This window comes from Phyllobates terribilis, unplaced genomic scaffold (assembly GCF_046119375.1).
Source record: "Phyllobates terribilis strain yellow unplaced genomic scaffold, ASM4611937v1 Scaffold_304__1_contigs__length_2301189, whole genome shotgun sequence".
In the NCBI taxonomy this organism is placed as follows: domain Eukaryota; kingdom Metazoa; phylum Chordata; class Amphibia; order Anura; family Dendrobatidae; genus Phyllobates; species Phyllobates terribilis.
In genome coordinates this window covers 2,027,945-2,043,534 of record NW_027363064.1, presented here as the reverse complement: position 1 = coordinate 2,043,534, position 15,590 = coordinate 2,027,945, and the positions used below count along the sequence as shown (strand labels likewise).

Below are 15,590 nucleotides of genomic sequence, written 5' to 3'. Positions count from 1 at the left end.
GTCAGTGTTCCAGCAGAGGGAGACAACGTTTCAGAAAAGGCATTGTAGCAAACCAAAAAAGAAATTTTAAGCGCAGCAGAGTAACCAGCGCACATACCTGTTAGCTCAGGTGAGTTTAAAAGGCTGCTGTTGATAACAAGGGCATTTGCTAAATAGATGGTGTGTGTGCAACAATATACTGAAAGGTCAATTATATTGTGCAGCTTATCTCACCACCTGTAGTTATTTAGGTGAAAGCTCCAAAATGCTTGCCTAATATGTCTGTTTATCCAAAAGGAAGTAAAGAGGGAGAGCTAGAAAGATAGCATTGCGTTACATTACATGGCAATGCAATGCACAGTTGCTGAAGTTGAACCAAAATGAGCTTGTCATCTGGCTTCTGCAACTTTGAACATGAAAAATCCAATGAGGAGAAGAAAAGCAAAGCCAAAGAGTCCATCCCAAAATCCGACAAACAAGCAAAATGAACAAAAAACATTGAATTCAATACTTTCTGATTTTAGAAACTGCATTAAAGAAGGGGTGCACCGGTCCTGGAGATACTGCAATACCAGGTCAATGCGTGGAGTGGACAGAGCAAGCTCTTTTTCCATCTCCCTGTTCTAAAAATCCATTTAATATATGGTCCCCAGATAGGGGACGTATCAGATATTAAACTGATAAGAACAGATACTACACTTGATCTTAGCCAAAAGGCCGAGAAGTGATAACCAGAATTGGTTTCGAACTACGGAGCCACCCAAGGATCCTGAAGAGTCCATTTGTGGAGATGAGCTCCTGGACTCCCGTTAAGAAGACATGTTGTCAACCTCTAGATCCCTTACATGCCTGCACTTTTCGGCTTGCTGCTGCTGCAATCCACGCGTTTTAGATCTGCATAACTCCACCTCTTTAAACACAGCACCCTCACCCCCTGCTGTTCCCACCCGCCTCAACACCGTTGGAAGGGAGGAGAACCAATTAAGGCGGGGGGTGGGGTGGAACGAGCAGCTGTCTACCCTTAGCAGGAGGGCTGCTGATTACTTACCTCTCCTGCTGCTGCTGGCTGTCCAGCAGCAGACTGAAGGTGGCTGCTGCTGTGCGCAGGTATATAAAGGCTCAGAGCCTATTATGACACGCGCAGCCAGCGTTCCATTGCCACATTCCATCTACTGCAGGCAGGATACCTGGCTGGCTGAATGTCGCTGAGAAGCTCACAGAGACCGCCATAAGCAACAGTTTAACAGAATGCCACAGACTAATCAACCAAACTTTTTGGGTTGGGTTCTCTTTTATAGTCTGCAGGCATTAATTGAAAGAAGTCAGTGTTCCAGCAGAGGGAGACAACGTTTCAGAAAAGGCATTGTAGCAAACCAAAAAAGAAATTTTAAGCGCAGCAGAGTAACCAGCGCACATACCTGTTAGCTCAGGTGAGTTTAAAAGGCTGCTGTTGATAACAAGGGCATTTGCTAAATAGATGGTGTGTGTGCAACAATATACTGAAAGGTCAATTATATTGTGCAGCTTATCTCACCACCTGTAGTTATTTAGGTGAAAGCTCCAAAATGCTTGCCTAATATGTCTGTTTATCCCAAAGGAAGTAAAGAGGGAGAGCTAGAAAGATAGCATTGCGTTACATTACATGGCAATGCAATGCACAGTTGCTGAAGTTGAACCAAAATGAGCTTGTCATCTGGCTTCTGCAACTTTGAACATGAAAAATCCAATGAGGAGAAGAAAAGCAAAGCCAAAGAGTCCATCCCAAAATCCGACAAACAAGCAAAATGAACAAAAAACATTGAATTCAATACTTTCTGATTTTAGAAACTGCATTAAAGAAGGGGTGCACCGGTCCTGGAGATACTGCAATACCAGGTCAATGCGTGGAGTGGACAGAGCAAGCTCTTTTTCCATCTCCCTGTTCTAAAAATCCATTTAATATATGGTCCCCAGATAGGGGACGTATCAGATATTAAACTGATAAGAACAGATACTACACTTGATCTTAGCCAAAAGGCCGAGAAGCGATAACCAGAATTGGTTTCGAACTACGGAGCCACCCAAGGATCCTGAAGAGTCCATTTGTGGAGATGAGCTCCTGGACTCCCGTTAAGAAGACATGTTGTCAACCTCTAGATCCCTTACATGCCTGCACTTTTCGGCTTGCTGCTGCTGCAATCCACGCGTTTTAGATCTGCATAACTCCACCTCTTTAAACACAGCACCCTCACCCCCTGCTGTTCCCACCCGCCTCAACACCGTTGGAAGGGAGGAGAACCAATTAAGGCGGGGGGTGGGGTGGAACGAGCAGCTGTCTACCCTTAGCAGGAGGGCTGCTGATTACTTACCTCTCCTGCTGCTGCTGGCTGTCCAGCAGCAGACTGAAGGTGGCTGCTGCTGTGCGCAGGTATATAAAGGCTCAGAGCCTATTATGACACGCGCAGCCAGCGTTCCATTGCCACATTCCATCTACTGCAGGCAGGATACCTGGCTGGCTGAATGTCGCTGAGAAGCTCACAGAGACCGCCATAAGCAACAGTTTAACAGAATGCCACAGACTAATCAACCAAACTTTTTGGGTTGGGTTCTCTTTTATAGTCTGCAGGCATTAATTGAAAGAAGTCAGTGTTCCAGCAGAGGGAGACAACGTTTCAGAAAAGGCATTGTAGCAAACCAAAAAAGAAATTTTAAGCGCAGCAGAGTAACCAGCGCACATACCTGTTAGCTCAGGTGAGTTTAAAAGGCTGCTGTTGATAACAAGGGCATTTGCTAAATAGATGGTGTGTGTGCAACAATATACTGAAAGGTCAATTATATTGTGCAGCTTATCTCACCACCTGTAGTTATTTAGGTGAAAGCTCCAAAATGCTTGCCTAATATGTCTGTTTATCCAAAAGGAAGTAAAGAGGGAGAGCTAGAAAGATAGCATTGCGTTACATTACATGGCAATGCAATGCACAGTTGCTGAAGTTGAACCAAAATGAGCTTGTCATCTGGCTTCTGCAACTTTGAACATGAAAAATCCAATGAGGAGAAGAAAAGCAAAGCCAAAGAGTCCATCCCAAAATCCGACAAACAAGCAAAATGAACAAAAAACATTGAATTCAATACTTTCTGATTTTAGAAACTGCATTAAAGAAGGGGTGCACCGGTCCTGGAGATACTGCAATACCAGGTCAATGCGTGGAGTGGACAGAGCAAGCTCTTTTTCCATCTCCCTGTTCTAAAAATCCATTTAATATATGGTCCCCAGATAGGGGACGTATCAGATATTAAACTGATAAGAACAGATACTACACTTGATCTTAGCCAAAAGGCCGAGAAGTGATAACCAGAATTGGTTTCGAACTACGGAGCCACCCAAGGATCCTGAAGAGTCCATTTGTGGAGATGAGCTCCTGGACTCCCGTTAAGAAGACATGTTGTCAACCTCTAGATCCCTTACATGCCTGCACTTTTCGGCTTGCTGCTGCTGCAATCCACGCGTTTTAGATCTGCATAACTCCACCTCTTTAAACACAGCACCCTCACCCCCTGCTGTTCCCACCCGCCTCAACACCGTTGGAAGGGAGGAGAACCAATTAAGGCGGGGGGTGGGGTGGAACGAGCAGCTGTCTACCCTTAGCAGGAGGGCTGCTGATTACTTACCTCTCCTGCTGCTGCTGGCTGTCCAGCAGCAGACTGAAGGTGGCTGCTGCTGTGCGCAGGTATATAAAGGCTCAGAGCCTATTATGACACGCGCAGCCAGCGTTCCATTGCCACATTCCATCTACTGCAGGCAGGATACCTGGCTGGCTGAATGTCGCTGAGAAGCTCACAGAGACCGCCATAAGCAACAGTTTAACAGAATGCCACAGACTAATCAACCAAACTTTTTGGGTTGGGTTCTCTTTTATAGTCTGCAGGCATTAATTGAAAGAAGTCAGTGTTCCAGCAGAGGGAGACAACGTTTCAGAAAAGGCATTGTAGCAAACCAAAAAAGAAATTTTAAGCGCAGCAGAGTAACCAGCGCACATACCTGTTAGCTCAGGTGAGTTTAAAAGGCTGCTGTTGATAACAAGGGCATTTGCTAAATAGATGGTGTGTGTGCAACAATATACTGAAAGGTCAATTATATTGTGCAGCTTATCTCACCACCTGTAGTTATTTAGGTGAAAGCTCCAAAATGCTTGCCTAATATGTCTGTTTATCCCAAAGGAAGTAAAGAGGGAGAGCTAGAAAGATAGCATTGCGTTACATTACATGGCAATGCAATGCACAGTTGCTGAAGTTGAACCAAAATGAGCTTGTCATCTGGCTTCTGCAACTTTGAACATGAAAAATCCAATGAGGAGAAGAAAAGCAAAGCCAAAGAGTCCATCCCAAAATCCGACAAACAAGCAAAATGAACAAAAAACATTGAATTCAATACTTTCTGATTTTAGAAACTGCATTAAAGAAGGGGTGCACCGGTCCTGGAGATACTGCAATACCAGGTCAATGCGTGGAGTGGACAGAGCAAGCTCTTTTTCCATCTCCCTGTTCTAAAAATCCATTTAATATATGGTCCCCAGATAGGGGACGTATCAGATATTAAACTGATAAGAACAGATACTACACTTGATCTTAGCCAAAAGGCCGAGAAGCGATAACCAGAATTGGTTTCGAACTACGGAGCCACCCAAGGATCCTGAAGAGTCCATTTGTGGAGATGAGCTCCTGAACTCCCGTTAAGAAGACATGTTGTCAACCTCTAGATCCCTTACATGCCTGCACTTTTCGGCTTGCTGCTGCTGCAATCCACGCGTTTTAGATCTGCATAACTCCACCTCTTTAAACACAGCACCCTCACCCCCTGCTGTTCCCACCCACCTCAACACCGTTGGAAGGGAGGAGAACCAATTAAGGCGGGGGGTGGGGTGGAACGAGCAGCTGTCTACCCTTAGCAGGAGGGCTGCTGATTACTTACCTCTCCTGCTGCTGCTGGCTGTCCAGCAGCAGACTGAAGGTGGCTGCTGCTGTGCGCAGGTATATAAAGGCTCAGAGCCTATTATGACACGCGCAGCCAGCGTTCCATTGCCACATTCCATCTACTGCAGGCAGGATACCTGGCTGGCTGAATGTCGCTGAGAAGCTCACAGAGACCGCCATAAGCAACAGTTTAACAGAATGCCACAGACTAATCAACCAAACTTTTTGGGTTGGGTTCTCTTTTATAGTCTGCAGGCATTAATTGAAAGAAGTCAGTGTTCCAGCAGAGGGAGACAACGTTTCAGAAAAGGCATTGTAGCAAACCAAAAAAGAAATTTTAAGCGCAGCAGAGTAACCAGCGCACATACCTGTTAGCTCAGGTGAGTTTAAAAGGCTGCTGTTGATAACAAGGGCATTTGCTAAATAGATGGTGTGTGTGCAACAATATACTGAAAGGTCAATTATATTGTGCAGCTTATCTCACCACCTGTAGTTATTTAGGTGAAAGCTCCAAAATGCTTGCCTAATATGTCTGTTTATCGAAAAGGAAGTAAAGAGGGAGAGCTAGAAAGATAGCATTGCGTTACATTACATGGCAATGCAATGCACAGTTGCTGAAGTTGAACCAAAATGAGCTTGTCATCTGGCTTCTGCAACTTTGAACATGAAAAATCCAATGAGGAGAAGAAAAGCAAAGCCAAAGAGTCCATCCCAAAATCCGACAAACAAGCAAAATGAACAAAAAACATTGAATTCAATACTTTCTGATTTTAGAAACTGCATTAAAGAAGGGGTGCACCGGTCCTGGAGATACTGCAATACCAGGTCAATGCGTGGAGTGGACAGAGCAAGCTCTTTTTCCATCTCCCTGTTCTAAAAATCCATTTAATATATGGTCCCCAGATAGGGGACGTATCAGATATTAAACTGATAAGAACAGATACTACACTTGATCTTAGCCAAAAGGCCGAGAAGCGATAACCAGAATTGGTTTCGAACTACGGAGCCACCCAAGGATCCTGAAGAGTCCATTTGTGGAGATGAGCTCCTGGACTCCCGTTAAGAAGACATGTTGTCAACCTCTAGATCCCTTACATGCCTGCACTTTTCGGCTTGCTGCTGCTGCAATCCACGCGTTTTAGATCTGCATAACTCCACCTCTTTAAACACAGCACCCTCACCCCCTGCTGTTCCCACCCGCCTCAACACCGTTGGAAGGGAGGAGAACCAATTAAGGCGGGGGGTGGGGTGGAACGAGCAGCTGTCTACCCTTAGCAGGAGGGCTGCTGATTACTTACCTCTCCTGCTGCTGCTGGCTGTCCAGCAGCAGACTGAAGGTGGCTGCTGCTGTGCGCAGGTATATAAAGGCTCAGAGCCTATTATGACACGCGCAGCCAGCGTTCCATTGCCACATTCCATCTACTGCAGGCAGGATACCTGGCTGGCTGAATGTCGCTGAGAAGCTCACAGAGACCGCCATAAGCAACAGTTTAACAGAATGCCACAGACTAATCAACCAAACTTTTTGGGTTGGGTTCTCTTTTATAGTCTGCAGGCATTAATTGAAAGAAGTCAGTGTTCCAGCAGAGGGAGACAACGTTTCAGAAAAGGCATTGTAGCAAACCAAAAAAGAAATTTTAAGCGCAGCAGAGTAACCAGCGCACATACCTGTTAGCTCAGGTGAGTTTAAAAGGCTGCTGTTGATAACAAGGGCATTTGCTAAATAGATGGTGTGTGTGCAACAATATACTGAAAGGTCAATTATATTGTGCAGCTTATCTCACCACCTGTAGTTATTTAGGTGAAAGCTCCAAAATGCTTGCCTAATATGTCTGTTTATCCAAAAGGAAGTAAAGAGGGAGAGCTAGAAAGATAGCATTGCGTTACATTACATGGCAATGCAATGCACAGTTGCTGAAGTTGAACCAAAATGAGCTTGTCATCTGGCTTCTGCAACTTTGAACATGAAAAATCCAATGAGGAGAAGAAAAGCAAAGCCAAAGAGTCCATCCCAAAATCCGACAAACAAGCAAAATGAACAAAAAACATTGAATTCAATACTTTCTGATTTTAGAAACTGCATTAAAGAAGGGGTGCACCGGTCCTGGAGATACTGCAATACCAGGTCAATGCGTGGAGTGGACAGAGCAAGCTCTTTTTCCATCTCCCTGTTCTAAAAATCCATTTAATATATGGTCCCCAGATAGGGGACGTATCAGATATTAAACTGATAAGAACAGATACTACACTTGATCTTAGCCAAAAGGCCGAGAAGTGATAACCAGAATTGGTTTCGAACTACGGAGCCACCCAAGGATCCTGAAGAGTCCATTTGTGAAGATGAGCTCCTGGACTCCCGTTAAGAAGACATGTTGTCAACCTCTAGATCCCTTACATGCCTGCACTTTTCGGCTTGCTGCTGCTGCAATCCACGCGTTTTAGATCTGCATAACTCCACCTCTTTAAACACAGCACCCTCACCCCCTGCTGTTCCCACCCGCCTCAACACCGTTGGAAGGGAGGAGAACCAATTAAGGCGGGGGGTGGGGTGGAACGAGCAGCTGTCTACCCTTAGCAGGAGGGCTGCTGATTACTTACCTCTCCTGCTGCTGCTGGCTGTCCAGCAGCAGACTGAAGGTGGCTGCTGCTGTGCGCAGGTATATAAAGGCTCAGAGCCTATTATGACACGCGCAGCCAGCGTTCCATTGCCACATTCCATCTACTGCAGGCAGGATACCTGGCTGGCTGAATGTCGCTGAGAAGCTCACAGAGACCGCCATAAGCAACAGTTTAACAGAATGCCACAGACTAATCAACCAAACTTTTTGGGTTGGGTTCTCTTTTATAGTCTGCAGGCATTAATTGAAAGAAGTCAGTGTTCCAGCAGAGGGAGACAACGTTTCAGAAAAGGCATTGTAGCAAACCAAAAAAGAAATTTTAAGCGCAGCAGAGTAACCAGCGCACATACCTGTTAGCTCAGTTGAGTTTAAAAGGCTGCTGTTGATAACAAGGGCATTTGCTAAATAGATGGTGTGTGTGCAACAATATACTGAAAGGTCAATTATATTGTGCAGCTTATCTCACCACCTGTAGTTATTTAGGTGAAAGCTCCAAAATGCTTGCCTAATATGTCTGTTTATCCCAAAGGAAGTAAAGAGGGAGAGCTAGAAAGATAGCATTGCGTTACATTACATGGCAATGCAATGCACAGTTGCTGAAGTTGAACCAAAATGAGCTTGTCATCTGGCTTCTGCAACTTTGAACATGAAAAATCCAATGAGGAGAAGAAAAGCAAAGCCAAAGAGTCCATCCCAAAATCCGACAAACAAGCAAAATGAACAAAAAACATTGAATTCAATACTTTCTGATTTTAGAAACTGCATTAAAGAAGGGGTGCACCGGTCCTGGAGATACTGCAATACCAGGTCAATGCGTGGAGTGGACAGAGCAAGCTCTTTTTCCATCTCCCTGTTCTAAAAATCCATTTAATATATGGTCCCCAGATAGGGGACGTATCAGATATTAAACTGATAAGAACAGATACTACACTTGATCTTAGCCAAAAGGCCGAGAAGCGATAACCAGAATTGGTTTCGAACTACGGAGCCACCCAAGGATCCTGAAGAGTCCATTTGTGGAGATGAGCTCCTGGACTCCCGTTAAGAAGACATGTTGTCAACCTCTAGATCCCTTACATGCCTGCACTTTTCGGCTTGCTGCTGCTGCAATCCACGCGTTTTAGATCTGCATAACTCCACCTCTTTAAACACAGCACCCTCACCCCCTGCTGTTCCCACCCACCTCAACACCGTTGGAAGGGAGGAGAACCAATTAAGGCGGGGGGTGGGGTGGAACGAGCAGCTGTCTACCCTTAGCAGGAGGGCTGCTGATTACTTACCTCTCCTGCTGCTGCTGGCTGTCCAGCAGCAGACTGAAGGTGGCTGCTGCTGTGCGCAGGTATATAAAGGCTCAGAGCCTATTATGACACGCGCAGCCAGCGTTCCATTGCCACATTCCATCTACTGCAGGCAGGATACCTGGCTGGCTGAATGTCGCTGAGAAGCTCACAGAGACCGCCATAAGCAACAGTTTAACAGAATGCCACAGACTAATCAACCAAACTTTTTGGGTTGGGTTCTCTTTTATAGTCTGCAGGCATTAATTGAAAGAAGTCAGTGTTCCAGCAGAGGGAGACAACGTTTCAGAAAAGGCATTGTAGCAAACCAAAAAAGAAATTTTAAGCGCAGCAGAGTAACCAGCGCACATACCTGTTAGCTCAGGTGAGTTTAAAAGGCTGCTGTTGATAACAAGGGCATTTGCTAAATAGATGGTGTGTGTGCAACAATATACTGAAAGGTCAATTATATTGTGCAGCTTATCTCACCACCTGTAGTTATTTAGGTGAAAGCTCCAAAATGCTTGCCTAATATGTCTGTTTATCGAAAAGGAAGTAAAGAGGGAGAGCTAGAAAGATAGCATTGCGTTACATTACATGGCAATGCAATGCACAGTTGCTGAAGTTGAACCAAAATGAGCTTGTCATCTGGCTTCTGCAACTTTGAACATGAAAAATCCAATGAGGAGAAGAAAAGCAAAGCCAAAGAGTCCATCCCAAAATCCGACAAACAAGCAAAATGAACAAAAAACATTGAATTCAATACTTTCTGATTTTAGAAACTGCATTAAAGAAGGGGTGCACCGGTCCTGGAGATACTGCAATACCAGGTCAATGCGTGGAGTGGACAGAGCAAGCTCTTTTTCCATCTCCCTGTTCTAAAAATCCATTTAATATATGGTCCCCAGATAGGGGACGTATCAGATATTAAACTGATAAGAACAGATACTACACTTGATCTTAGCCAAAAGGCCGAGAAGCGATAACCAGAATTGGTTTCGAACTACGGAGCCACCCAAGGATCCTGAAGAGTCCATTTGTGGAGATGAGCTCCTGGACTCCCGTTAAGAAGACATGTTGTCAACCTCTAGATCCCTTACATGCCTGCACTTTCGGCTTGCTGCTGCTGCAATCCACGCGTTTTAGATCTGCATAACTCCACCTCTTTAAACACAGCACCCTCACCCCCTGCTGTTCCCACCCGCCTCAACACCGTTGGAAGGGAGGAGAACCAATTAAGGCGGGGGGTGGGGTGGAACGAGCAGCTGTCTACCCTTAGCAGGAGGGCTGCTGATTACTTACCTCTCCTGCTGCTGCTGGCTGTCCAGCAGCAGACTGAAGGTGGCTGCTGCTGTGCGCAGGTATATAAAGGCTCAGAGCCTATTATGACACGCACAGCCAGCGTTCCATTGCCACATTCCATCTACTGCAGGCAGGATACCTGGCTGGCTGAATGTCGCTGAGAAGCTCACAGAGACCGCCATAAGCAACAGTTTAACAGAATGCCACAGACTAATCAACCAAACTTTTTGGGTTGGGTTCTCTTTTATAGTCTGCAGGCATTAATTGAAAGAAGTCAGTGTTCCAGCAGAGGGAGACAACGTTTCAGAAAAGGCATTGTAGCAAACCAAAAAAGAAATTTTAAGCGCAGCAGAGTAACCAGCGCACATACCTGTTAGCTCAGGTGAGTTTAAAAGGCTGCTGTTGATAACAAGGGCATTTGCTAAATAGATGGTGTGTGTGCAACAATATACTGAAAGGTCAATTATATTGTGCAGCTTATCTCACCACCTGTAGTTATTTAGGTGAAAGCTCCAAAATGCTTGCCTAATATGTCTGTTTATCCAAAAGGAAGTAAAGAGGGAGAGCTAGAAAGATAGCATTGCGTTACATTACATGGCAATGCAATGCACAGTTGCTGAAGTTGAACCAAAATGAGCTTGTCATCTGGCTTCTGCAACTTTGAACATGAAAAATCCAATGAGGAGAAGAAAAGCAAAGCCAAAGAGTCCATCCCAAAATCCGACAAACAAGCAAAATGAACAAAAAACATTGAATTCAATACTTTCTGATTTTAGAAACTGCATTAAAGAAGGGGTGCACCGGTCCTGGAGATACTGCAATACCAGGTCAATGCGTGGAGTGGACAGAGCAAGCTCTTTTTCCATCTCCCTGTTCTAAAAATCCATTTAATATATGGTCCCCAGATAGGGGACGTATCAGATATTAAACTGATAAGAACAGATTTTTTTTCTATCGAAAGCCCGAATTCGTGTACAAAACCCGAGTGCGCTTAAAAAAGTGACAAGTGCCACAAAAAAAGTGCACTAGGATGCTGGTCTTCTTGAAACCCTCTCCAAAAGGAGAAGGGTCCCCCAAACCATTCCCCGTCCCTCCGAGCCAAAAGGCCACAGCGAGGAACAGGGACAAAAAGCCACCTCCAGCCGAAGCCAGAGGCGACCCAATCTTACCCCCAGCACCTGCCCGAGTTCTCACCCGAGCAAGGCACTGGGAGCCAAAGACTGTGCTCCCCGCCCGGAAGAGGGGAGCCAACAACGCTCTCCTCCCGAAAGAGGAGAGCCAGGGGGGTTCAGGGGGGAGCGGAACCTGATGGCCACACACTCCCCCCCTAGACCTGCCAAGAGAGGAACCCGTAAGGGAACCGCATCCCGACAAAATCCTAGTAGGACGTGACACACGTGAATAAGTGGACACACAGTGACAAAGAAATTAAATAAATAGTGAAGGTTTCACAGTATAATACTGCCCGGACCTTCGACCGGGAATTGAAAAATTCCCCATCCTAAGGCCAGAAGGCCCGGAATAAGGGTGTGTGCGAAGAAAGAAAATTTGAAGTGCTTGTGCAAATGTGCCATAAACTCAAGTGGGGTTCCCAATCCCAGTGAGTTAAGGCACCCCAGGGTCACCACTCCTGGGGCACTTCACACTTCGGGCTTTCGATCTTCCCTGGCCCAATGGCGTCGATCTTGGGGGGCCATGCTTTCCACCAGATGACTATATTAGCCACCTGGCGTACTAACAAGCGCCTAAACCCCAGTGTGCATAATGTATCAATCTACTAGGGCGGCCAACATCCAAAACCGCCTTTTCGAAAGATACTACACTTGATCTTAGCCAAAAGGCCGAGAAGCGATAACCAGAATTGGTTTCGAACTACGGAGCCACCCAAGGATCCTGAAGAGTCCATTTGTGGAGATGAGCTCCTGGACTCCCGTTAAGAAGACATGTTGTCAACCTCTAGATCCCTTACATGCCTGCACTTTTCGGCTTGCTGCTGCTGCAATCCACGCGTTTTAGATCTGCATAACTCCACCTCTTTAAACACAGCACCCTCACCCCCTGCTGTTCCCACCCGCCTCAACACCGTTGGAAGGGAGGAGAACCAATTAAGGCGGGGGGTGGGGTGGAACGAGCTGCTGTCTACCCTTAGCAGGAGGGCTGCTGATTACTTACCTCTCCTGCTGCTGCTGGCTGTCCAGCAGCAGACTGAAGGTGGCTGCTGCTGTGCGCAGGTATATAAAGGCTCAGAGCCTATTATGACACGCGCAGCCAGCGTTCCATTGCCACATTCCATCTACTGCAGGCAGGATACCTGGCTGGCTGAATGTCGCTGAGAAGCTCACAGAGACCGCCATAAGCAAGAGAGAAGCACAAGAGGGGGGCTCCGAGGGGGCTCCTACCGGCCGGGCCCCATACTGGATTCAGGGCAGTCATGCCCTGATGGCGGCCCTGCTGGAGGCTGGAGGGGCCCCCTCTCCCCGCGGACCGGCTGAAAAACCCCAACGGCCCGGTCCTGGTCCACAGACCGGCGGTTGGGGACCTCTGAACTAATTGACAACTCTGGAGTTGTTTGCACAAAAAACAATGAATGGGAACCGAGCAGAGCTGAGTGGCCAAACTGTGGTATTAGCCCAAAAGTATTGACTGGGTTAGATGCAGAAAAAAATTATTTTGAATTTGCAACCTGGTGGAGGTTAGTATAGATGGACTAATAGAACAAGTCCCACACACTGCTACAAGCCGAAGCCAAACATTTTTTTCAGAGCTAGATGCAGATAAAAATTATTTTGAATTTCCAACCTGGTGTAGGTAAGTATAGATGGACTAATAGAATGATGCTATGCCCAAAAGGTTTTCCTTCACTAAGTGCAGTAAAAAAATTTGCATTCTATACACAGGTGGTGTAGCTTGCAACACAGATAGGCTACTCCACTGACTAACACACACTGCAAGAGGCCAAAAAGGATTTGCTTTGCTAGATTTAGCCAAATGCTGTGAAAAAATCTTGCACAGCACTAGTACAGACCTGCCTGGCAAAAAGTGATAGGAACTGATGTAACCTAGTCCTCAAAAGGACTGCAATCACAACTATTCCCTACTCCCAAGCTATCTGTAGATTTGTGCGAAAATTGGCTTGAAATTAACACAAAGTATAGCGCACACAGCAACAGCAGTGCCGTCTAACACGCAGCTGCAGCAGTGAGAAAATGGTGGTGACGGGGAAAATGGCTGGGTCTTATAGGGCAAGGACATGTGACATACACTGCCAATGACACATGCCCTTGCTTGTGTGAAAAAAAGCAGTTCGCTCCGTGTGTGCGCTGCTGATAGGCTGACAGATTGCACCTCCCTACTGTAAATGCGGGAAAGAGAAAAAAAAATGGAGATCTTCATTATTTATGCAGAGATCCATCCCCTGCCCCTCCCCCCACCCCACTGTACACTCAAACTGCGTATTAACATTAATTTTCAGCATTACTGAGAAAAAATCCAGTTATGATTTTGGTGCACGAACAGTTATCGAACATAACCTCGAACAGCCGAATTTTTCTCAAATTGTTCGTGTTCGCCGAACGGCTCGAACACCGCCCAAAACAGCTCGAAGTTGAGATTGGCGAACAGTTCGAGTCGAACACCGCCCCTCTATACTGAAAAGGAGTCAGCCAAGACCTTGTGGCATAGCTGTGGCCTGGCCATACACTATTTGGCTAGCAGCCATCTCTCCCAACATACAGATGAGTTCTCATGTGTTCTGTGGGGAGGAGGGTAATCGCCTGCCTCTAAGCAATTTGTGCCTAGAGAACAAGGAGCGGGTATTTGAACTGAACATTTGTTAGGGCAACTAGATTAGCCAGATATTAGCCCACTTTAATCAAACAGAAAACAATGGGACTTGTAATTGTGGTGCCCCTGATGGTTCAGTCACCACAGAGATAGTGCACCTCACCCAGAGGTGTGGAGTCTCCTTCTCTCAGGTGAGGAGTGTTAGAACCTTGCTCTTAGGTTTTTTCCTTTGCTGGTCACATGACCTTGTTGGCCTATATTATCCTGCTCCGCCCTTCTGGCTTTGCTGGACTTCATTGTATAACTACTTTCTAGCTAGCCTGTGCTCTGTATCTAACTCTGTTAGTTTGCTTGGTCTACGGACCTCTATGTTCTATATATTTTGTTTGTTCGTCTGTCTGCTACTATTTCTGTTAGGAGGTGTCCCATTTTCCTCCCAGTCCTTAGTACTTGTAGGGATTCCTTCCCCACATCTATAGGTCTCCGTACAGACTAGCTTAGGACTTTAGCAGGTCTGATCGCAGGATCAGGTTCCCTGTTACATCGTAGGGATTCAGCTGAGTTCTATCGTAGGGACAGATCTCCTCTCTTTCCTTAGCTCTGGTAGCAGAACATAACAGTAAGTCCAGCCTGCAAATTCTCTAAGGAAAGATTTTTCTGTTCCATCATGGTGTCGGTTCAGGATTTGGCTAAACACCTGCAGGGACTCTCTCTGGAGGTGGCCGAGCTCCGTCAGCACGTGAGTAACTGTCCTGGAGCACATTTCTTGGAGCCTAAGGTATGTTTGCTGGATTTATTTTTTGGTGAACACCGAGAATTTTTTTCATTTAAAAATGCTTGCTTATTGTATTTTCGTTTGAGACCCAAGTCCTCTGGGGATGAATCCCAGCGCATAGGGTTCATAATGTCACTTTTGCGCAAAGAGCCTCAGGAGTGGGCCTTTTCTTTGCAACCTAGTGATACATGCTTCAGATCAGTGGATAGTTTTTTTTCTGCTTTGGGACTATTATATGATGATCCTGACCGTGTCGCATCAGCTGAGACTGAGTTGAGACGTTTGAAACAGGGATCAGGTAATGTGGAAAAATATTGTACTCATTTCCGTCGATGGTCTACTCAAACAGGGTGGAACGATTCTGCTCTGAAAAGTCTATTTCTTGCTGGGCTCAATGAAAGGGTTAAAGACCTGCTAATTGCTTATCCTACACCTGAAGATTTGCAACAGGCTATGCAATTAGCTATACGGGTGGATAGGAGACTGCGTGCAAGGGTTAATGAGAGCAAATCCTCTGCTATGTCAGTTTCTGGTTATGAGAATGTGTGTACTAACAGTGGTGAACCGATGGAGATTGGATCGGTGGCACCTCGCTCTCAAGAAAAAGACCGTCGATTTTCTGAAGGCTTGTGTTTCTATTGCGGAAAATCTGGTCATTTGATTAAAGGCTGTGAGCTTCGTATGAAGAAAGAAAAAAAAATGGTCAGTCATGCCCGTATTGCCTGTTTAAATTCCAAGGGTGTATTTTTAGCTGCTTCCACGATTGCTCAGGAAAAATTAATGGAATTTTGGGTGTTTGTTGATTGTGGGTCTACTCTGAATGTAATTGATGGGGGATTCTTGGAAAGACTCCATTTAAAACCCGAACCTTTATCATCCCCCATTGCTGTGGTTTCTGTGGATGGT

General features: G+C 45.8%; 9 non-coding genes and 1 pseudogene across 9 annotated transcripts; all 10 read right to left on the bottom strand.

Annotated features, from left to right (window-relative positions):
- Positions 1-517: 517 nt before the first annotated feature.
- LOC141220862 (U2 spliceosomal RNA) lies at positions 518-708 on the bottom strand. Its single transcript, XR_012288992.1, has one exon. It is a non-coding gene; the product is annotated as a U2 spliceosomal RNA (small nuclear RNA).
- Positions 709-1,817: 1,109 nt separating this feature from the next.
- LOC141220966 (U2 spliceosomal RNA) lies at positions 1,818-2,008 on the bottom strand. Its single transcript, XR_012289082.1, has one exon. It is a non-coding gene; the product is annotated as a U2 spliceosomal RNA (small nuclear RNA).
- Positions 2,009-3,117: 1,109 nt separating this feature from the next.
- LOC141220861 (U2 spliceosomal RNA) lies at positions 3,118-3,308 on the bottom strand. The gene has a single exon (XR_012288991.1). It is a non-coding gene; the product is annotated as a U2 spliceosomal RNA (small nuclear RNA).
- Positions 3,309-4,417: 1,109 nt separating this feature from the next.
- On the bottom strand, positions 4,418-4,608 carry LOC141220954 (U2 spliceosomal RNA). Its single transcript, XR_012289071.1, has one exon. It is a non-coding gene; the product is annotated as a U2 spliceosomal RNA (small nuclear RNA).
- A 1,109-nt stretch (positions 4,609-5,717) lies between these two features.
- On the bottom strand, positions 5,718-5,908 carry LOC141220943 (U2 spliceosomal RNA). The gene has a single exon (XR_012289060.1). It is a non-coding gene; the product is annotated as a U2 spliceosomal RNA (small nuclear RNA).
- Positions 5,909-7,017: 1,109 nt separating this feature from the next.
- On the bottom strand, positions 7,018-7,208 carry LOC141220860 (U2 spliceosomal RNA). Its single transcript, XR_012288990.1, has one exon. It is a non-coding gene; the product is annotated as a U2 spliceosomal RNA (small nuclear RNA).
- Positions 7,209-8,317: 1,109 nt separating this feature from the next.
- Positions 8,318-8,508, bottom strand: LOC141220927 (U2 spliceosomal RNA). Its single transcript, XR_012289048.1, has one exon. It is a non-coding gene; the product is annotated as a U2 spliceosomal RNA (small nuclear RNA).
- Positions 8,509-9,617: 1,109 nt separating this feature from the next.
- LOC141220813 (U2 spliceosomal RNA) lies at positions 9,618-9,808 on the bottom strand. The gene has a single exon (XR_012288943.1). It is a non-coding gene; the product is annotated as a U2 spliceosomal RNA (small nuclear RNA).
- A 1,108-nt stretch (positions 9,809-10,916) lies between these two features.
- Positions 10,917-11,098, bottom strand: LOC141220903 (U2 spliceosomal RNA). The gene has a single exon (XR_012289031.1). It is a non-coding gene; the product is annotated as a U2 spliceosomal RNA (small nuclear RNA).
- A 789-nt stretch (positions 11,099-11,887) lies between these two features.
- LOC141220929 (U2 spliceosomal RNA) lies at positions 11,888-11,979 on the bottom strand (annotated as a pseudogene).
- Positions 11,980-15,590: the final 3,611 nt, after the last annotated feature.